This window comes from Pinus tabuliformis, chromosome 4_2, assembly GCF_031772625.1.
Source record: "Pinus tabuliformis cultivar Carrire ecotype Pingquan chromosome 4_2, CPIR1, whole genome shotgun sequence".
In the NCBI taxonomy this organism is placed as follows: Eukaryota; Viridiplantae; Streptophyta; class Pinopsida; order Pinales; family Pinaceae; genus Pinus; species Pinus tabuliformis.
In genome coordinates, this window is record NC_142304.1 from 92,990,774 (window position 1) to 93,014,808 (window position 24,035).

General features: G+C 40.7%; 1 pseudogene; it reads right to left on the reverse strand.

Moving 5' to 3' along the window:
• Positions 1 to 221: 221 nt before the first annotated feature.
• The window catches only part of LOC149168474 (calcium-transporting ATPase, endoplasmic reticulum-type pseudogene), a 50,088-nt pseudogene continuing 26,274 nt past the window's right edge, over positions 222 to 24,035 (reverse strand).

Sequence of the window (24,035 nt, forward strand, 5' to 3'; positions counted from 1 at the left end):
TCAACAGACTTCAAGCTTCAAATCCCTCTCCATACTTGATTCTGGCCTGCCCAAAGGCTTCTATAGGATGTTTCTGGTAAAAATACAGAACTTCCTGTAGAAAGTCCTGTAGCTTCCTATAGAAGGTTGAACCATGACTACATTGTGCCCGAACCATGAAAAAATGAGTGTTCATGGAGGGGATGGATGTGCTTAGGGTGGCCAACACAGGTGCTGCCTCCTTAGCTAAAATATCGACCAATTTCTTCTTCTGCTGCCCTTTCTCTGAACTTCCTGTAGAAATGCCCAAACAACACAGCCTTTGAACTCATTTGATGAAACTTGCTCAAGAGTAATTCCCTTGATGCATCATCTAATTCAACAACTGATCCATCTGCAAGTTGTTGAAAAGCACTCCTTTCAAGCAAATTTTCCATGGCACCTTTTACTAGCAGACGATTTTGTCCCATTGGTTCCATGACAATAACACCCATGGATTTTCAATCACAATCAAACTCCAATAAAGCCAGCCTCTTTGATCTTTGTATCCACCAATCATAATTGCCCAATTGCACTGTGCCACTGTTGAGAATGGCACTTGTATCACCTGCCATTGGGTCTGGAACTCCCATTTTTTTAACCAATACCTTCAAGGCTGCCTCAGTGGGAATATCAGTAGCATGGAACTGGTGACCTTGACAAGATATCCCTGCATCATTGCAAACTGCAGCAACTTCTGCCAGAGTTTCTAAATCTTCCCCCATATTATGTGCAGGCCAATCTAATATTTTCCATCCTCAGGATTATATGTTGTTCCTTCAACAGTAAACTCTCTAAGTGAACCAGCACTGTGCCCTATGACTATAAACTCACTGACAGACATCTGATTGGTTGTAAGCGTACTTGTCTTATCAGAGCAAATCACTGTGGTGCAACCCATAGTCTCCACGCTCGGTAACTTACGCACAATAGCATTCTTTTGTGCCATCTTAAGAGTGCCAAGAGCCAAACATGTAGTAATCACAGCAGGCAATCCCTCTGGTATAGTAACAACTGCCAGAGCAACAACAATCTTAAAGTAGTACGTACATTTCTCAAAGGAAAACCTGATATTGTTTTAGCCACCCATCTATGACTTCCCATGAAAGAAAATATTTGTAGTTCATGATCCAGACAAGAATACAAATGGCACCAATCACTGTTGTCAGTCTTTCAACGAATTCATCTAACTTCCTTTCAAAGGGGAATCATGACATTCCATTGAAGCTTCCTGAATTTGTGCCTGAATTTTACCTATTTCTGTAAACATGCCAGTGCTCACAGCAATGCATTTGCAGCAGCCATTGGTAACTGTAGTTCCTGCAAACACCATGCATGCTTTTGACTGCAACTCACAGTCACACAGGGTGGCTGGATATGTTCTTTTGATCAGATTCTAAATTCAAACAGATTGCTCCATCATTAACAGATCTATAATGCGTTTAAAACTCTGAAATCAACACTTTCAAGAACCCTGGTAACCTTGGACACGAGCTTTAACTACTTTTCTCATTTCAAGCTTGGATTTTGACAAAAATCTCGGGTTTTCCTTCCGCAGAGCTGTTCTCTGCCTTTCCTGTAGACGCCTTCCTGTAGGCGGCTCTCATTTCCTGTAGAACAAAACAGTGCTCCCTGTAGAATGCCAATAAGCCGAAGGGTTCTGAAAAATGGTCGAGAAAGATTGGTGGAGGATGAAAAGTTAATAGATTGTGAAAACTTCATTGACGATGTGGCAAGGGCAGATGACCAGCAGTTCGTGAGTTTCAGCTGAGCGCTCAGATTTCTGCGTGATTTTTGGAGTGAGGTGGCAGAGACATGTGTTGGCCATGTAGACAGTTAAGCTATCGTGAACTGCATGTTCTACTTATGAACTGTATGTTCTCTTCTTGATCCGCTGCACTGGAGTTCAAGCAACTGACACTAACTGTGTTTTTTTTCACGTGAATGACTGATCATGCTGCGTGATTGTTGCCTTGATGAGTGCAATTGAATATGGCTCTCTTCTTGGCTGAATCCTCCCATCTCATTCTTTCATGCCATGCTTAGATCAGATTCATGTAATAGAAGAACAAGGTTTAGTCACGTACCTGAAGTCAAACGGCTGCTCGTGAAGCTTTTTGCTGCCGCATGCTCATGTTCTGCTGTTGCATGCTTGTATTCCTTGGTTGCATGAGGGCGTGGCTGATGATTTTTTATTGATTTTCCTTGTGCAGGTGTCCTCTGGCTGGATCTGAGCTGCATGCAATCGTTTCCATGTTCAACTCTTCCCGTTCAAGCTGCTGCTGCTGCATGGTCACAAAACCAGAACTTCTTTTTGCCATTTCTCCCAAATGGTAGATCGGATTGATCTGAAACTCGGTGAGCATGTTCCTACCATCCTTATGCATCTCCCATAGCAAAATCGTGATCAATGGATGCACGGATTTTGAGAAAAATGGAAAATGGCTGAAGATTTCAGAGCTCGATTTCTCGGAAACCGTGCATCGGAATCGGCTGAAACTGCTTGGGTAGGCTACTATCACCCATGTGCATCTCCCCATGAAACACGTTTTAAAATGGATGCACGGATATGGAGAAAATGCAAAAATGGGTGATGGTGATGGAGGCTGATTTCTTGAAAACCATGCACCGGAATTGCATGAAACTGCTCAGGCATGTTGTCATCAACCTTGTACAATTCCCCATAAAACAGTTTGTCAAATGGATGCATGGTTTTCAAGTTATGGCATAAACAAATTCTACTCTATGTGTTTTTGCTTCAAGGCACTTTGCATTTTGGTTGCATGGTATGACAAAATGAATTTTGGCTGTGATGCAGGTATGGAGATGATGGAGAAGGAGTTGGAAGATTGCAGGAGGACTTCGGAACCTTTGAGGAAGCTACCATGCTTGCCAAACCACTTTTTGAAATGCATGCCTAGTTTCCCACAATTTCTATAGGAAGTTCCTGTAGAAGCACAACGAGAAGCACAAGGAGGTGAAAAAGTGATGGAGAAAGGAAAGGGATGGACACACAAGTGCTTGTAGGCCTAATCAACAGATTCCCACCATCAGATTCACTTTTGAAATTGGATTTGGCTCGTCCAAAGGTTCTACAGGATGTTTCCTGTAGTAATACAGAGCTTCTTGTAGAAGGCACAAGAAGAATTACTTTGACCTTGATTTGAGTGCTCCTCCTGTCATGAAACGTCCTTCTTGCAACCTGCAATGTCATTGCTGCAACATGAAATTATTCAATGGAGATTAGCTTTATTTTTCTTTTTCTTTTTTCTCTTTTTTTTTTTTTGAAAAACAACTAGGGTGCCTCATGGAGGTTTTCACCCTAATTGCCTGCCCTGGGTGCCTCCAAGGGAGGTTTTCACCCAGAGATCTTATTCTCTTTTCTCTTTTTTTTCAACCCATTGACCGCCTCATGCAGGTTTTCAATCAATGAGCCAATCTAAGGTGCCTCCGAGGAGGTTTTCACCTTAGATTTTTATTTTTCTCTTATTTTCATTTTTTTTTTTTTTTTTTTTTTTTTTCTACCCTACCCTACTTGAAAAACAAAATCATTTTCAAGTATAAGAATACTTCCAATGGAGCCATGTGCACATCGAGATTAGAGAAAAAATGATGTGAAGGCTCGAAATGCATGCTTGGACAAGTATCCATATCTCAGAGACCAAATGATCTGGCTTTGAAGGGATCAAACGAAGTTGAGGAAGAAAGTACTGCTGCAACTTAGTGACCTTCTGAAACCATATCTCAATATAGCTTTGATATCCTTGGTTCTTTTGCTGATCTAGATCATTCTCCATGTCACTTTCTATCATGACCTTCTGATCTTCCTCTTTTTGTTGATCTTTCTCTTGAATACATGGAAGATTTGATGGTAACCATGAAGGAACTCTCTCGATCTCTGATTCTGATCTCTTCTCTTCATTAAGTGCAGCCCATGGTTCTTTGATCTCCTCTTTGGAATATTCTTTTGCTTTTGGTCCTTCAATGTTGTCAATAAATTCTCTCTTTTGCAACACTCTTCCTGAGCTTTGGTGAACATCATTGAGCTCAAAAGGAGTCATTTGCACATGTTGTTCCTCAACTTTGCAATTGGGTTGAGCTGCTCCATTGCAGGGTTTTGGAAATGGAGGTACGGGTAGCTGAGTGGGGGTGTGAAATTGAGATGGAGATGGATGGCATTGTGGTTGGGTAGGCATTTGGGGTTGCCTTGGTGGAGGAGGAGACGATGGTTGTGGATGAGCAGGTGGTGGAAGAAAATGAGCGGGATGAGAGTTGTACTGGGGCCTCCACTCCTGATAAGGTGCATTCCACTGAGGCTGTGGCTGAGCATAAGAGTTAAACGAATGAGCAGCTGGTTGGGCATAATATGGATCTGTGAAGGAATAAGGAGGAGGTGTGAACCAGGAAGGATGAGCAAGGGGACCCCAAGAAGGCATGAAGGTGGCTTGGTAAGGGTCATAATAGGTCTCGGGTGTCCCTTGTAGTTCTTGCTGGTAGGGTACGGGTCCATGTGGCCTCCTTTGGTTCATATAACAGAGTGATTCAGTGGCTCCCTTGGCTCTTTGATATGTAGCTTTGATTCTGGGCAAGGAAGGGCACTGATCTGTAGGATGGTATTCTTCACAGATGAAACACACTTCTAGAGGGTGCATTGGACATTCGTTCCTAGGATGCTTTCTAGTGCACCTAGGACAAAAAATGGCCAAAGCCCTCTTGGCTTCTTCTTGCTTCTTTTGGATCCGCAAGGTATCCAGTTGCATGGCAAGAAACTGCCTCATATCACTCTTGAAATCTTCGATCTGATTTGCAAATTCATCTTTGGACAAGGGACTGCTCCCAACATTTCTGCTTGTAGCCATTTGCTTCAGAGGAATGTTTCTTCTTCTTCTCCCCTAGAGGTTCTTCAGATATGTCTTGATGTCCACCCAGGGGTTCTTTCATCACAGCCATCGAAGAAGAACGTTGGCTGTGTGAAGCAGTGGGGGTGTTGTGCAATCATTTTTCTAACTTATCTCTACTCCTACAAAGCATGAAATGAAATCTTTTTGGTTGATTTTTTTTTTTTTCTACTTCTACCTGCAAAACTAAAATAGATTGAACTGCAACTAACTATCTCGCTGAAATGAAAATGCAGAATTGAAATGAAAGCAAGAAAGGACTAATCTATTTTGCTCAAATGAAATTGCAGGAATGAAATGCTAGGCTATGCTTGCGAAATTGAAATGCTAATCTACGCTTGCAGAAATGAAATTGCGGAATTGAAATGCTAATCTATGAAAGCAGGAAATGCTAATCTATGAAAGCAGGAAATGCTAATCTATGAAAGCAGGAAATGTCTATGCTACGTTTGCAGACTGGAAATGAAATAAACTACTTAGCAGAAAGTTGTAGTAGAAAATAGAAGAATAGCAACAATCACCAATACTATACCGCTTCCCCGGCAACAGCGCCAAAAAGATGGTGGGCTCTAGTATTGTAGCAATAATGCTACAACTCCTGGAGCTTCCAATCTCTAATTTTATCAACCCGGTAGTTCGTACAAACTTGGAAGCAACGGTGATGTATGCACAAGTACTAGCTCTTGTCGCAGCTGTCACTTGGTCAGCTGGCACAAGTCCGCTAGGGCTCAAGCCAACTTTTATATGTTCTCAAAAGAAGCTTTCTAAATGATGGACGAAGGCTATCTCAGAGGAAATTAATCTACTTTGCAAAAACGAACTGAAAGCCAACCAAAACATGGAAACCCTAGTAAACCCTAATCTGACTAGCTTAACCTCTATGATGCAATGGTGGGAGTGCAAGTGTCTGGAAATGATGCCATTACTTCTAATGATGTGAAATGCATGAACTTAAACTACTTCTATTGAAAATACCATGTTTTTGTATTTTTTCTTAAATGGTTGGAGTGATGATGATTTTGTTTCTTATTAGGGTTTGGTTGTGCAGAGGTGGTGCGAAGGGAAGGAAAGCTTGGGAAAGGTCAGGGGGGCTAGGAGAGGTTCCAGGGGATCTCTAACATCATCCCACAGAAGTTCCACACGTTCAGATGCTCAGCAACCGAGTTTGCAGGCTTCTACAGGATGTCTGCAGGGGTTTCTACAGGATGTTCAGAGATTTCTACAGGATGTTCTGAAAAGAGGATTTTGGAGCATGGATGGAGGGAACACGATGATGAAATGAGTATGGGGGTGAAATAGGGGTGTGAAGAGGTCTAGGACTTGGAGGATGGAGTTGAGGAGAAGGTGTGGATGGCTGGACTTGTTCCAAGAAGACTGAAGTAATGTTGCACAAAAAGATGAGAATCATGGCAAAGTAAGCGAATGAGGTAAATGCAAGGTAAGGGTTATGAGTGAAGGATGAAAAGGTCGGTTGAATGGGGTATGTGCAGGTAAGGAAGGGTAATAGGTACTCTGCAAGTGGTTTTCCAAACTGAACGAACACACACATATAAAACCTATGACCTAGTTACTTTAATATAATCAGACCTAACAACAAAAGGAAATGGATAGAAGTTTATTCGAAATGAAATACGTGAAATGACTCTACAACTAAGCAATCATAAACTGAAGCATGCAATCAAAACTGATATCAAGTTCGACCACTAAAAATCCAATACTACTAATTGCATGGTGAAGCAAAGAATGTGTTTTTGTGGGCAGCAAGGTTACATTGGTCCCAGCTCATGATTCCACTAAAGGGGAGGTGAGATCCAAAGTACTTGGTAGCCTTTTTCTGAATATATTCCCTGTGATTAACATATCAAGTAAATCTGAACATGAAGAACCTTTTTAATCATCAAAAGCAACCTAAATAACACAACAAGTTTTAAATCTAAGTAGCATATTTTACTCTAAGAATGCAACAAACACATAAAGATAAACAAGGGAGGTATTGGGCGCTTGAGATGGGCCCAACCCCAAGAGCTACAGCCTCCCAAGAGAGATTTAGAGATGGTGCAAAGCTGTATTCATCTTTATTGATCAAGAAATGAAAAGTTACATCAAAACTGTCCACAAGAAGAACTCGAAAATGAGCTGACAACAAAACTAATCTATGGCCTAAAAATCGAACTACAAAATGACTACAAAAAGACTATGAAATGACTAACTATTGGCTACAAAAATTACTAACCACTAGCTAACCAAAATGAGGCCCTAAGCCTTCTTATTTATACAATTTGAGGACCCAACGGTCCTCCTAAAATTTAGGGACTTGGCTGCCCAAGACTTGTAGTTAACAACAGTCCTACTTGACTTGCTTGGCTGCCCTTGTGCTCATTGATTTGGTGGCCTTTGAACTCTGAGCTGATGGTGGAGAATTCGAGGTAAGGGTCCACAAATGAGGGGGACACCTTCCTACAAATCCTCTAGCTTGTTCTCCCACGAATTTGGCTGCCAAGTGCTCATTAAGACCTTCAATTTTGTCTCCAAGTTGACCAAAAAGGCTACACAAAGCACCCATTAGACTTGTTGGCATAATGACTAACCAAATTCACTCTATTAACATAAAAATAATAAAAAACATGCAATAAACCAATGAGAATGGTGGATTAAGTCAACTTAGGAGGTTGAATGAGCCCAAATAATTGTCCATTTTTGGGGCTCATCAAATGGTATTTCTAACTCTATTAATTCTTTAACTTCCAAAGGAGCAGATGCAACATTATGGCATCATAGGCTTGGACACATGAGTGAAAAGGAGATGAAGATTCTTCACTCAAGGAATTTGTTGCCGGGTTTGAAGAATGTTGATTTGGACTTCTGTGAGAATTGCATTTATGGAAAACAGAAGAGAGTCAGATTTCTCAGAGTTGGGAAAGAAAAGAAGAATGAAAAATTAGAGCTTGTGCATAAAGATGTATGGGGACCTGCTCAGGTATCATCTCTCAGTGGCTCTCGTTATTATGTTACTTTTATTGATGATGCAACTAGAAAAACTTGGATTTATTGTATTAAGAATAAATCTGATGTATTTGATACTTTCAAGAAATGGAAAGCTTTGATTGAGATTGAGACAGGAAATAAATTGAAGTGTCTTAGATCAGACAATGGAGGTGAATATTGCAGCAAAGAGTTTGATAGGTACTGTTCAGAGCATGGAATTCATAGAGAGAAGACAGTTCCAAGAACACCACAAGAAAATGGTGTATCAGAAAGGATGAACAGAACATGGAGCGTGCAAGGTGCATGCGATTGCATGCAGGATTGCCTTTACAATTTTGGGCAGATGCTGTAGATATTGTTGTTTATTTAATAAATAGAGGGCCTTCAAGTTCCTTGGATGGTGGTGTTCTGGAGGAAGCATGGACAGGTAAAAAGGTAAACTACTCCTTTTTAAATCCTTTTGGTTGTGAGGCCTTTGTCCATATTGATAGAGAAAATAGAGCAAAGCTTGAGGCAAAGTCAAAGAAATGTACCTTTATTGGATATGGTGTTAATGATTTTGGTTATCGCTTATATGATTACGAAAATCACAAAATCATTAGGGGCATAGATGCAATATTCAATGAAAAGGTCTTGTATAAGAATCAGTTGCAGGAAAAGAAACAGGAAAAAGAAAACAAGAAATACGCAGTTCTTCATGAAATCACTGAAAAGGTAATGGTGCTTGAAAATAATAATAATCAACAACAACAACCACCACAACAACAACAGGCACCCCAAACACCTGAAAGTGGTGTTAGAAGATCTACCAGGATAAGTAGACCCCCTGAACGATACTCTCCTTCATTATATTATTTATTGTTGACTGATTCTGGTGAACCCGAATGTTATGAAGAAGCAATGCAGGTTGAAAGCAGGAAGAAGTGGGAGGTAGCCATGGAAGAAGAAATGGACTCCTTAATGCATAACCAGACTTGGGATTTAGTCAGGTTGCCTGTAGGAAAAACTACATTGAAGAATAAATGGGTTTACAGGCTGAAGGAAGAAGATGGAGGAAAACAGAGGTACAAAGCTATATTTGTGGTGAAGGGGTTTGCATAGAAGAAAGGTATTGATTTTGATGAAATATTTTCTCCTGTTGTTAAAATGACTTCAATTAGAACTATTTTAAGTCTTGTAGCAGCTGAAGATTTGCATCTTGAGCAGTTAGATGCAAAGACAACCTTTCTCGATGGGGATTTGGAGGAAGAGATATATATGCAGAAGCCACAAGGATATGAGGTGAAATGGAAGGAGAAACTAGTGTGCAGGTTGAAGAAGAGCTTGTATGGCTTAAAACAGGCTCCAAGGCAGTGGTATCTAAAATTTGACAAGTTTATGTCTGAACAAGGTTATACTAGATGTCACTCTGATCATTGTGTTTATTTGAAAAAGCAAAATGATGGCAGCTATATTATATTGCTATTGTATGTAGATGACATGCTTGTTGCAGGATCTAACATGCAGGAAATAAATGTGCTCAAAAGAAAATTAACAAATTCATTTGCAATGAAGGATTTGGGAGCTGCAAAACAAATCCTTGGTATGCGAATAACTAGAGACAGGAAAAATCGTAAATTAACATTGTCTCAGAATGAGTACATACAAAAGGTGTTGAGAAGATTTAACATGCACAATGCAAAACCAGTTAGTACACCTTTTGCTAGCCATTTCAAACTTAGCAAGGAAATGTGCCCAAAGACCCAAGAAGACATGGATTATATGTCTAAAGTTCCATATGCATCAGTAGTTGGAAGCTTAATGTATGCAATGGTCTGCACAAGGCCTGATATTGCACATGCAATGGGAGTTGTAAGCAGGTACATGAACAATCCAGGAAAGGAACATTAGATGGCAGTGAAATGGATTCTCAAATATTTGAAAGGTACCACAAATCAAGCATTATGCTTTGGTGGTTCAAACATCTCCCTACAAGGATATGTTGATGCAGATATGGCAGGTGACAGAGATAACAAGAGGAGCACTACAGGATATTTGTTTAATGTTGGAGGAACAACTGTCAGTTGGGTTTCAAAAATCCAAAGTGTTGTTGCACTTTCAACAACAGAAGCAGAGTATGTTGCTACTACAGATGCTAGTAAAGAAATGATTTGGTTACAAAGGTTTATGGGTGAATTGGGTAAGGAGCATGATATGGGCACGTTATACAGTGATAGTCAAAGTGCCATTCATCTTGCAAAGAACTCAGCATTTCATTCCAGGACTAAACACATACAGCTCAATTACCATTTCATACGATCAGTGTTGGAAGATGGAGAGTTGAAGCTGGAAAAGATACACACTAGCTAGAATCCTGCAGATATGCTAACAAAAGTTGTAACCAAGGAGAAACTTAGAATATGCTTAGTTTCAATTGGTCTTCAAGGATGATGATGGAGATGATAAACAGCCAGGTCCAAAGAGGAGTCATTTTCCAGCAAATGAAGCAGCGATGGAGTTTCAACAATCATTCTCCAAGTGGGAGATTGTTGTGTGTGGAGCATGATTGTTCAGAGGTCTTTGTTTCAGCCGGATGTATAACCCAGAAAGTTTGTACACCCCTCCACGAGGGGTGGGGGGGGGGACTTGTCCCCCCCACGGGGTTCTGGGGGGGCCGATGCCCCCCGACTAGGGGGTCCGGGGGCCAGTGGTCCCCCGGCAGGGGTTCGGGGGCAGTGCCCCCGAAGCTAAAAATAAATGTAAAATTGCCTTGTAAAAGTATAGTAATTTCTAGTCAATCTGGGCCGTTCATTAGGCAGATGATCTGACAGTAGAACTTATGTTTAGTTTAGGGTTTTTTTCCCTAGAAGGCAACCCCTCTCTTTGTATGAGGGCATTGTATTGGAGGCTGAGATATAGATGTGTATTCTGTGAGTGAGAAATAGAGAGGTGAGACTGTGAAAGAAAACAGAGGATATTACAGCGGATTTGTTGTAGGTTGTGTCTCTTCATTTTTTGTTGGATAATAGAAAGGAAGGACTGGCTGTTCGGGGTGGACGTAGCCCAAACTGGGTGAACCACATATATCTGTGTCTCTCTTGTTTTGTGCATTTTCTGTGTTTATATTTCTACAATATTTTATGTGTTCCATTGCTCCGTAATATATATAATTTTCTAGCACAAAAGGGATTTTTTTGTAAGAAAAGGTTTCGTAAGGAAAAATGAAATTCGTTTTATGTAGATTGACGGGAAGAATGTTAATTTGGTTGCATACAAAAAAACTATCCATAAAGGAAAAAAGATCTCTCTTGACACATTTGTCAATGATTTGAGCTATAAATGGAGTTGGATAATTATCTTTAGGACATGCCTAATTTTTATCATGATAGTCAACACAAACACAGATAGTTCCTTGTTTCTTTGTCATAGGAACAATGTTCAAGACCCAATCTGTCAATAGAATAGGATAAATGAAGCCAATTTTAAGACGTTTTTCAACCTCTCCCATTATGGTAGATGCCTTTTTAGGGTGCATGGGACGAAGGCGCTAACAAACAGGCTTCACATATGGATAAGTAGGAATGTCATGCACTACTATAGTCAGACCTATGCCATGCATCTCTTCATGTGACCAAGAGAATACAACACAAAATTATTTGAAGAGGGCGGTATAAATATTGATCTCATCCGGAGAACAAGAAACCCCAACATGGATATTTCCGACAATCCCTAGTTTGATGGAGATGTCGATAGGCATTGTAGCTGAAATGTTCCCCATGTTTCCTTCAAACAACACTTCACGAACCAAATTAGGTGTTTAGAGTGGATGAGTTGGTACATCAAAAACATGGGTTTCTATACAAGAAGAGATCTCACTAAGGCTTGCGATAAATGAGGAACGATGATGGACATAATTCCATGGAGTTTCCTTAAGAAACATAACTTCTCCAATAGTCTCATCAGTTTAAAATGTCTCATTCAAAGGATTTGAAGAATCCTAAGAACTGAGCCATGCAGATTGCGAATATGCATCTAGACTTCGATGGAAATGATTATGAATTTTATAAGTCTTTGTAGAAGCTGAAATGATAGCTTGATATGCTTTCTCTATAGGGCTAAGCAGCGTAACATTGCCAAAAATGTTAATCTGATTAGGATGGGGAATGACCTAAGGATCTTGAGAAGATGAGATAATGTTAATTGAAGCAATGTTCAGAGGTGGAAGGGAAACATTTCCCATAAGGGAAGATTCTTTGAAAAGACCCACCCCAACACTCTCATAAGGGATATCAGTATTCCCAACATATGGGAAATTACCATTTTAAGATTTAGAAGAGAAAAAGGTGAGCTAATCAACAATGACTATTTTACATTGATGAGGAAAATGGAGCACCCAGAATAAAGTGGAAACCACACAAAAAATCACATGGTTCCAGCTACGACCAAGTAGAAGATTGTAATTTAGATTATCATCGACAACTTCTACTTCTAGGTTAATGGTTTTTCCTTACTGTGATGTAGGAAAGTGTTCCCTCTGCGGATAGAGGTAACCCCTCTAGCCCTAGAGTGGGTCTAGTTACAAATAAGGACAAATCAACAATAGCTTTCCTTAAACAGTCATAGTTGGAGGCCTACCTCAACCGATGGTCGATGGAGTTCCATTGCACTGCTCCAGCTTCTGCTTCCTTCTCCTAATGGGTAATCAACCTGAAACAATGCAAAGGAAATATGACAAAGCACGTAACCAGAACAACAATGATCTATTTACTCACAAAGTCAAGAAGTCATGAGCTATCAAGTACATTACATACAAGACATAGGAAAACATATTTGATTGCATTAATTATGAAATAAGAGTAAACTTACAACCAAAGTCTTGACGTCACAAGCCTTCTTAGAAGGGTCCAGCCATCATGTTCCTCAAGCACTCACTCTTTAAAGATGGATCTCCCAACACAAGTCTCTCTCACTCTATTACAGGGAAAAGTGTCTACTCAGAACTGCTTATCCCACTAAGGTGTGATAGCTGCCTTAGAAACAAACAAAGTAAAGCTACTTTCGTTTTTCCTTTATGAAGTATAGATAGAGAAGAACAAAGAAGACCAACCTCTGTCTTGCGCTAATCTCCTGGTTCAATTCCTCTCTTCCTTGATATCCTTTCGCTACTTGTTCCTTTGCACGCCCAGCTTCACAGAGTACCTGTAAGATCACAGTAGCATAGCACTATACAAGAACATGGATCTATAATCATAAAAAATCTAGGATCAGATGTAAATTGACCATACAAATGCAACAAATATAAATGACACAAGAGTATGGAGGAAAACTTGAATAGCTTTTATTGATAAACAAGAAAGAGCCAAGGGGAGTTACAACCAGTTGTTCTGACCGAACATCATCCTCTCAGCAAGGAAGCCCCTCTTCACCTCATACAAAGCTTAGATCACCCAACAATCTGATGTTTATCTCAAGAAACCAACAACAATTCCTTACAATATGCAAAATTCCAGCCTCTGGATCTGTGGGATGAGGGATCCATATATAGATATCTGTAAGGGAGATGAGTCAGCTTGTGATTTTATTAGTGTCTTCCCTCTGATAGTTCTTGCTTCCACTTGGAGATTAATGATCTCTTACTCATCCTTGATTGAATTCAGATAGGCAAGTGTCACAGGAGAAGTTTTTGGAAGCTTCCATTGCCTCTCCACCTCGCGGAATGACACTGCCATTTGTCATTTCTTGCCCATCGCACCCCATAGAAGGGATTTTTGAAATGCAATGCACCCACACAGTGTGTTTAGGTGAGATGCAATGTACTTAGCCTATGGAGCAGCTGAAATGATCCTGTTTTGACTAATTCTGAGTAGTTTTTCATGGAGAACTTCTGGGAGAAGCTATAATCAATTGACCTTGCTCTTTTAGGGGTTAGAACAACACTTTTTGGGACTTAGGAGCCCTTGATTTATGGACATTTTATGCTTGGGGTTGCAGTGCCCAAAAATGTCTATAACAGTTGCCCCCTAAAGCATGAGGTCATTAATCTTTTGATGTCGGGTGAAATGCTTTATTATGAGGATCCGAAGTTCTTTCAAGCTGGGAGGATACCTGTAATAAGATACAATAAAATACATTATCTTCATAATATTTTCAGGATCTAGCTGAGGTGGGCATTCCCATGCTCAACTTTATAAATTCATTTTCATGTACATAGGACAGACAATCGTCTGAGTGTAGACTGATGATTCTGGCAGAGCCATCATCCCTTTGATTGGATGATTATCTGTGCAGCGATGATGTACATTTAATGTCTTTATTTCCATGAATATATATCGCACCCCGGATGGATGAAACTAGATCCGGGGTCTTCAATCTCGTTTGATCTTCACTTGAAGTACAAGTCTATCCATGTGAGAGATGTTCTGGAGTCGAACATGGAAAGACATCGCCTGATTACTAGCCAATGATGTAAGTTGTTAACAAGCGCGAGAGGAATCACCGATAATGATAATGACCCTCAAGGTACTGCAGTACAATTCACGTGGTGTGAATAAAGGACTTGGTGTCGAACACCACGCGAAATCTTTCGGTTGAAGGCCATTGATGTAAACCTGTTGCCGGAAGTGAGAAACTTGCCATTGAGGCATGCAAGCTTCAAAGTACTGAATGGGGTGTTCCTAGATCGAATTCTTAGATAATGAGTTGATGTCGACAAGAAGTGATCTGTCACAAGAGGGCCTTAATGAATCCCACATCAATGACACGGAACGGAGAAAATGATTTTAATGGAGGTGAAAACGATCTGGTGATATAAGGTTCAGGGTGGCGGTCATGAAAGAATGGAGTATAAATGTATTGTAGTGTGTGAGACACAGGTGAATTCTCTGAATGACTTCTCTTGAACATATCGGTGACACTGACATGATGGATTGGTAGCATTAACCCAAAATGTGGATGGTGTGATGGGACCATGGTGATGTGACCGGTGAATGAAACAACCCAACCCGACTTGGATGTGGAGTGAAAGTGTCATGTTCAAGAACGACTTAATACCAACAAAGTTTCTTCAAGTTTTCTTCCCAATTTTTCCCCAGTCATTGATGACCAGTACCTCTTTATTTTTGTCAAGCTTGAGGAGGATAACATATGCTTCTTCTATAATTTTCCCTTCGGGCAAACCCATCACTATGTTTTAATGAGCCTAGCGATAGTGAAACTTGTTCTCGTCTATAGACAAGTTTGTCGCTATTAAATTTTAATGAGTTTAACGACAAAGATAACTCTGTCCTTTTCAATTTTAGATAGTCTGAAAAGGAACGTAAAGGAAACTCCAAAATTCCTTTTTCTTCATCTAATCCCTTAAGTCCGAAAAATTATAAAACAATACAGAAGGGATGAATTTTCGATCCTTTTAACGAGCCGAACAAGATAAGTGCTCGATCTTTTTGTGTAATAATCCCTCAAGTCCAAAAAGATTAAAATTTAGAGGAGGGATAGCACTTCCGGTCCCTTTAACGAGCTGGAGAGGCCAATGGCTCGGCAATCTTTTCATATTTTACGAGTCATTTGAAAAGAGCTTAAAGGAGACTTGTCTTTTGAGGAACGAGTGATAAAATTGGGTAGCAACTGATTCCAGGTAAGGTTTGGAATTTTACAATCACGACAATGTTACAAGGCTGGCTAGTGAGATCACTCTTCGCAGCTGTTCCTCAAAAAGGGGTAAACAATCAAACGAAGGTGAATGATCGGCCAATATAAAAGTGGAGGTGACGGTGCAAACATGACCAAGGCTTTTAAAGGCTGAAGTATTACATTCACAATGGTTATTTACCAGAAATTGGTTCATTTTTTAATGAGCTTAAACTCTGGAGGAACATGTGCTCATTGCTTATGTTTATTTTTTAACGAGCATGAAGTCTGCGCTAAAACTACTCGATGTAACGGTCATTTCTTGATTTTACCGTAAATAGCTTTGTTCTTTCAAAGATTGTACTGCATTTTCAATTGCTTCATCAAACTAGTTAGAAATGAACAATACATGTTTGAAAAATTAGTTAGAACACTAATACTTTACTCGAATTACGTAAAAATTAATGTAAAAGTGCTTTTACCTCTCATTTTACCATTTCATTTGAACTTTGGTTTTTTGGAGCTTTGGAGGTGATTTTCCCCCTTGATTTTCATCAGTTGATTTCGGGAGATTCTGTGGACGATTCTCGGTGCCGTCTGGACCAGGTAGGAGCTAAACTTGAACTCTTTCATTTCATGCTTTCCATTTTGCATTCTGAGCTTGATTCCTGGTTTTCCTAAGCCTCTGGGGTTTGAAAAACTCGCTCTGCGTTCAGCGCACCCTCTGTGTATCGAAAGGTGCGTTGGGTGTTGGCCTGTCTACTGGCCATCTGACATGCAACGCACCCAGAGCACTATTGTAGGTGCGATGGGCGCAAAGAAGGAATTTTATGCACAGTTTTTGATGGAAATTTTACCTGTTTCTTACCAAAATCAGGATCTAACTCTTCTCTTATTTGTTTTCAGAGATCTTTGGAGCAAGATGACTATTACATGGTGAGAACATGAGCATGAAGAAGAGGACATGCTTGCTTTACATGATCTGGTTACAGTAAACGCACTGCGGAACTGTGGCTTGCTGAAGTTTTTCCGCATTTCTAGCATGAGACAACAGATCAACTTACTGTAGTATTTGCGTGATGCTTGGGATCCTACCAACCAGGTGTTCCAGATTAGGGGAAAATCTATCCCCTTGACTGTAGTGGACATCTATTTCTTGACTGGCTTGTCGAGGCGGGGTGCCCCCATCTCTTTATCAGGTTTGGCTCGAGGAGGTGAATCTGTGAGAGATTATGTTCACTGGTATTGCAGAGAGGGATCTCAGCCGAGTCAAGACGACAAGATCATCATCCGTGATGTCACTAACAGGTCCCTCAGGACTATTCTGTTTACTTTTGGTAGGATGGCTGGTGGTGCGGCTCTTCATGTAGCCAACCGATCTTATATGCAGTATGCCTTGGAATGCCTCCAACCGAAGGTGTTCAACTGGTGCGATGCAGTACTTCTTGTGATGAAAGAACAGTTGACCAAGGTAAAGAGTGGGAGGTTGAAGAACTTTGGGTATGGTTCTATTTTGACCGCCTTTGCCTTGGAAAAGATACCACTGATGCAGCCGCAGTATATTTCACTCGATTTACCTTCACCGACTGAACCACGTATGCAGAGATGCGTCAACCATATGTCTAGGCATGCTGGTCAGTCTTAGATTTCCTTTTCTGATACCTTCTTCGGGTGGTTTGATCGTCAGGAGATGGTTTACTCCAAATATCCATATGCTGGCATGGATTTCTAGGGTGATCCAGATTTAGTACTGCCGGATGGCGAACAGTGGGGCGCCATTGGTAAATTCTTTTACCATATTCCTGTTTATCGTTTTTCTTTTATAATGTCCTTGTGCTTTATTCTGTCAAGACTTAACGAAACTCATGTGTTCATGTAGATGTTGGTCCCGTTCGACCACTAGTACGCCTGAGAGTGCTAGCTGCTGCCCCAGTAGGAGAGGCTGTTGGAAGGGTTATCCTTCGCGACCTCGATGTGGCCGAGACTCTCACAGCATTACAGGAACAGGTTGAGGGACTACCTCGTGGTATTCCAGATGTGAGGACTGATGAGCTGCCCTTGAGGTTGCAGCAGCATACTACTGGTGTGCCAAGACGATGGACTCGGCTCCTACGCATGATCGCACAGTCTGTGACTTTCTATCACGAGCATCATTAGACTAGGGTGCCCCCTAGTGTTTTGAGTTTTGGGTCATTTGACCAATTTTGTCTTGGTTACAGAACATTATGTGTAAACCATAAACAATTATATATATATTTTTGATTTTCAAAGTTTTATTTCGGTTAAGTTACATGATCCAAATGCAATATTGATGGTATGTTTCTTTTTATAAATGTTGCAAATGTCTATCTAACACATAATTTTCCAATGAGTCAGTTAATGTGTTTAAGTTTCTGGAAATATGCTGATATTGAATAAAATCAAATTGCCTTTCCAAAATCTTAACCCTTAGGAACATGCGATAAATAGTTGGATTTCGAACAGAGTAGATACCAGTGAGTTGTAGTATGATGAGTTGTGAGTCTAGCCTGACAATCAGTTGGCATATACCATGTGTGATGGCATCAGAGAGAATTTATATCAACATGCTATATTCAGCGATGTTATTCGTTGATTGACCAATGCATACCCCTCTGAAACTTACTAACTCGTCGCTTGGATCAAAAATGGCCCAGGCCGCGAAAGATAGGTTCCACGAACTACGACTCGCTCCGTCGGCATATCCAACAAATGACTCCAATAGGTTTGACATCTGCAATAAATGTAAAAACTAGATTACTTGACCAAAATAAGAACTTTAGCGAAAACAAAAACATAACAAAAGCATACAGGTTATCATACTGAATCACTCATAGTAGCGCTTGAGGTACAACCCGTTACGAGGTTGTGCCAGTGGAATTCCGTCATAATCTGTTAACTCGTAGGCTCCTTTTGCTAACACTCGCTTAACAATATAGGGGCCCATCGACAAAGACTTGAATTTGCCTACTCCCAATTTATCGGACTCTTGGTCATAAAGCAAGACCAAGTCACCTTCTGAGAAGACACGGGGTTTGACATTTTTGTCGAACTACGCTTTGACTCATTTCTTATGGGCTTCGTTAGCCAAAGTAGCATCACGACACGTTTCATCCAATTGGATTAGTTCCAAGAAACAAGATTATTCTTCTGAAGTTCCAGGGAGAAGCTCAATTGCGAGTTTAAGGGACGAGATTTCACACTGGATTGGTAAGACTGCTTCCAGACCATATACCAGTTGGAAAGGTGTAAACCCACTTGCATTCCTTACCGATGTTTGGTAAGCCCACAAGGCTGAGTACAGGATTAGGTGCCACCTTCTTTTGTGAACTCCAATCATCCTTTGCAGCATGTGCTTCAGGAGCTTGTTGATTGCTTCAACTTGTCCGTTGGCTTGCGGGTAATATGGAGTAGAGCTGTCGTGAGACAACCCTAGTTTGGCAACTAATTCGACCATCATGTGATTGCGAAAATGCCATCCATGATCTGTGACTATAGCTTGTGGGACACCGAATCTGGTGACTACATGATTGAAAAAGAAGAGGGCAGCTGTTTCACCAGTATTATCTAATGTAGGCATCGCTTTGGCCCATTTGGTAAAATAGTCAACTGCGACTATGATGTACCCATGCCCCCCAGTCGAGGTGGGGTTACATGTCATGAAATCGATTCCCCATTTGGCGAGTGGCCCGACAACAACTATTGGCTACATAGGTGTGGGTCGTCTTCTGGTTTTGCTATCGAAAATTTGACAAGAATGGCAACTTCTGACTGCGGTTATGCAATCTTTGAACATTGTTGGCCAGAAGTATCCTGCTCGTAAGATTTTTTGCGTTGTAGCATAACCGGATTGATGCCCCCCACACGCGCCTGAATGGAAATCATTCATGACTTTTTTGGCCTCCTCATGGGTGAGGCACCTTCTCAGAACTGTATCGATACCGCGACGGTAAAGTGTATCACCGACGATCATGTAGTCTTTTGCTTGGTATTGAATACGTTTTTGTTCGGAGCGAGAGGTATTTGGCCTATATTTTTGGGTTTGGAGATAAATGATTATATCCCCATACCACTGATTGCTTGAAGATATCAGAAACAAATTTTCATCCACGATCGTTTCTTTGGATGTTTCATCGTTGGACGACAATTGGAGATCGCATAATAATTCTGCAAAAACCAGAGCTTTCTTTGACTTGGATTTTACAAATTCCAGATCAAAATCTTGTAGGATTGCTATCCATTTTGAATATTTGCCCCCCAGAAACTTTCGTGACAATATATAAGTCACGGGGTTGCAATCTGACAGAATGGTAGTTTTTCGAAAGAGGACATAGTGTCGAAATCTCTGTATCGCTTGAACAGCTGTGAGCGCTAGCTTTTCAACATAAGAATATTTTCTTTCTGTATCATTTAAGTTCTTACTTAAATAATATATAGGATGTTCGATTCCGTTTTCTTCTTGAACTAAAACCATTGCAATGGTCGTATTCGCTGCAGCCAGATACAGGTTAAAGTCTTTTTGATAATCAGGAGTGTACATTAATGATGCTTTCATTGGGGATTCTTTTAAAGCATCAAAGGAAGCTTGCGCAACCTGATCCCAGATAAAGGGTACTTCCTTTTTGAAAAGACATGTATAACCTTTAGCAAGTTTGGCGTAATTTGGAATGAACCTCCTCAGAAAGTTTGCTTTCCCTTGGAGTTTCTGAATCTGAAGCAAATTTGAAGGTGGAGGAAAATTTATGATTGCCTGAACCTTACATGGGTCGAGACGAATTCTGTCCTTCGAGACTACAAAGCCAAGTAAATGACCAGAACTGACACAAAATACACATTTGTGTGGATTGAGTCGTATTTTGTAGTGTCGACAACGTAGAAATATCGCTCTTAAATGTTGCGGATGATCAGTCCGCTTTCGCGAATGAGCCGGAAGGTCGTCAAGGTATGGTTGAACGATGTTTTTGATGTCATGGAAGGCATAATTCATTGCCCTCTGAAATGTTGCTCCTGCGTTCTTTAAACCAAAGGGTAATTTTCGATATGCGAATGTGCCCCACAGACAAATAAATGCAGTCTTTGACTGGTCCTGTGGGCGGATATTTATTTGATTATACCCGGAGAATCCATCCATAAATGAAAAGATTTTACATCCAGCACATTCATCGATTATCTGGTCGATGAAGGGTGTAGGGTAGTTGTCTTCTGGACAAGCTTGATTTACATCCCTATAATCGACGCACACTCTAATTGTTCCATGTTTTTTCATAACAGGAACAATATTTGATACCCAATCGGTTAGAGGAACCAGGTAAATGAAACCAGCATGTACAAGTTTTTCAACTTCTGCCTTAATGGCAGTGGCTTTCTTGGGGTGCACCTGCCGTAGCCGTTGTCGTAATGGTTTGACATCTGGATACATCTTGATTTCGTGTGCAACGATACTCGAGTCAATGCCTGGCATTTCATTATATGACCAAGCAAAGACATCTCTAAATTCACAAAAAAGAGCATTATATATTTCCAGTTCTGAAGGAGAACAACATTTGCCAACATAAATATTCTCTACAACATCTGTTTTGGTCGAGATATTTATGGCGATAGTCTCTTCAATGTTGGACAAGTTTCTCTCGGAATCCACCGTGTTTACAATATTTGATAGAAAATCAAAAACTGAAGGATGATAAAGGTCATCAGGAGTATTTTCTTCACAATCCGGAAGAAGGGAACGATGGTGGTAATCATCCCATGGTGCCCCTTCAATTACCATTGATTGAACAATTCCTTCGTTGGTGTCATGCACTCTCGACCAAGGATCTGAAGGGGTGCCATATTCCTTAGACCTATCTATCCAAACGCTCGATGAGCGTTGATTTGGGTTTGCTTCCCAGGGTAGGAACATTGATTGCTACAATATTTCTGTTGGGTTTGGAGGCAAAACCATCGCATGATCCATGTCGATATCGTTTTCTAAGATCTTTTTAGAAGATATCATGTTGCAGGTTCCTACTAACACTACTTCTGCCAAATTGATTGGAGGTGGAAGGGAAAATGTTCACATTAATACAGGGTCTTTTAGTAGGCCTACTTCGATATTTTGAAGAGAATGGGGGCTTCCATGGATCATAGGAATGCTTCCCGTAACTTGAGAACCATTGGGGAGGAAGTTTTGTTGATCGACGATTGTAATCCCTCCTTGAAAGGGAAATGCAATCTTCCTAAAATAGGTCGACACAACAGCAACCATAGCATATATCCATGGTCTTCCTAGTAGGATGTTGTAATCGAGATTTTCGTCGATTACTTCAACATCTATTTCTACTGTTTTCCCTCCTATTTCAACCTTCAAGTTACTTAGAATACCATATGGGGTATATGTTCATCCATCAAATGCTTTTAATGTCGTCGAAGATCATGAAAAGGTTGGAGATCCTAAAGTTTTCCAGCAACTCATCGACATAATACATGTAGATGCCCCCTCAACAATAATTGTTCGATGAACAGTTTTTTTGAGGGCTTTCACTTGAACGAGGAAAGCTAGTTGAGCTGGTAATTGAGGATTGTATCCTTTATGATCAAAGGATACAAGATTGGAATCCTTAGGGTCTATCCCACCAATGGCTGATAATAAACCCTGCTTTTGGGATGGGAAATTTTGTAGTACTTCAAGAGTCGACATAGCGGATGGCGATTGGGCCAAATCTTCCACTATATTATAATGCTGTGCTACTCTAGCACGAGGATTAAATGTCGACTTGTGTACTACTCCGTTTGGCGGTTTTATTGTCAGTTCAGGAATGGTGGGTGGCGCAACTTCTGTTGAAGTTGTTGTCGAACTACTAGGTTGATCTTTATCTTTGTTGTTCGCCAGCTGTGGATTCCCATAATCTTTGTTCCTTGTCGATATAAAAGCATCATTTTGCTATTTTGAAACCGACAACATTAGCACTTGAGACGGGGAATCATTTCCACTATCAACCAGATTTGTTCCTGGATTCGGAAACAGATCATTTAATACTGCTGAGGTCTTTGTATTCTTGAAGAATTTTTTAAGCTCAGCTCTATGTGGACAATCTGGTGTCCGATGATCCTCATCACATATCATGCATGGATATTTTAGTTTCCTATTTCCAGGAGGGTTTGTAGAAGATTTTTCAGGAGATGATTCCTGTTGTTTCTTCTTCTTCCCTTTGCCTTTCTTCTTGCCACTTGGTTGCTTGGTTTCTTTGACTTTATCTGTCAATACGGCATTTACTTCTGAGGCAAGAAGTTCATCTTTTTCATTTTGACCTGAAATCTTACGGGCCTTTTTGGATGTAGCCTTTGTCGATTTCGTGTCTGTTGCGCCAATCACGCCATCGCCGGCATGAGAGTAATTATTTGATTTAGGAGGAGGAGGAACTGAGAATTCCGATCTAGGGGCGTCAGGTATTTTATCATAGAGCGTGTCAGACTAAGTATAAATCAAGTCCAAATATTGCGCACGAGCGATAACTTGCTCTTCTGTGATGACTCCCCCTTTTGCCACATGTTCTGTGATGGAAGGTAGTAATGACTTGATAAACCATTCAGCTAAGAGTTGATCGGGAACATACGTTTTCACCATTCTACGAAGACGTCGCCACTCATGTATATGATCAGATATGTGAGTGGCCGCCATTTCTTTGAAGTTTGTAAGAAGTTCCGTTCCCATTTCGTACCTTATCGGTAACTGAAAATGGGTTAAAAAGGTTGTGGCTAGGGTACTGAAGTTGTCGAATGAAGCTCTAGGCAATTTGATGTACCATTTTGCTGCGAGACCAGTTAACGTCCTCTGAAAAAGGTGAAGCATAATAGAATCATCATTTAGGGTGTTTGATGAACACCACAGATGAAAGGTCATCACATGATTCGACGGATCTTCACTCGGATTTCCATTAAATTTAGGAATATTTGATGGACGTTTATGCGGAATCGCTGGCCACCAAGGGGCATAAGCGATTGGATCGTTTGTTAACCGATTTAAATTAGGTAACTCTAAAGTTGCCATGAAGGGTAACTGTTGATTTAAGTTAGGTGAAGCATACCCAGGATAAGATAGGATTGCCTGAGTAGTTTGTCCTTGCATACCAGCATAATGCATTTGATGCTGGTAACTTTGGTAAGGTTGGTGGGCATGACCATTGTAAAATGGTTGATTTTGACCGTTTTGGATATACGGCTGCCCACTATTTGCAAAGATTTGTTGCTCAGAACCTTGGTATACTTGTTGGAATTGTGGTTGTTGGTATTGTACTAGCCATGGTTGTGAAGCCATGTGTTGTTCCACGATACTAACTGTTTGACCAAGATGAGGGGTAATTGTACCTGTTTGAACTTGTGTCATTCCACCAGTTGGCGATTGTGGTTGAGTCGCAGGGTCAAGGGGCTCTTGCATTACAACCTGAGAAGCCTGAGGTTGGCATACAACAGGCAGGGCTTGAACTTGCGACACTGTCACAATATTAGATACCATTTTTGGGATTCAACTGCGTT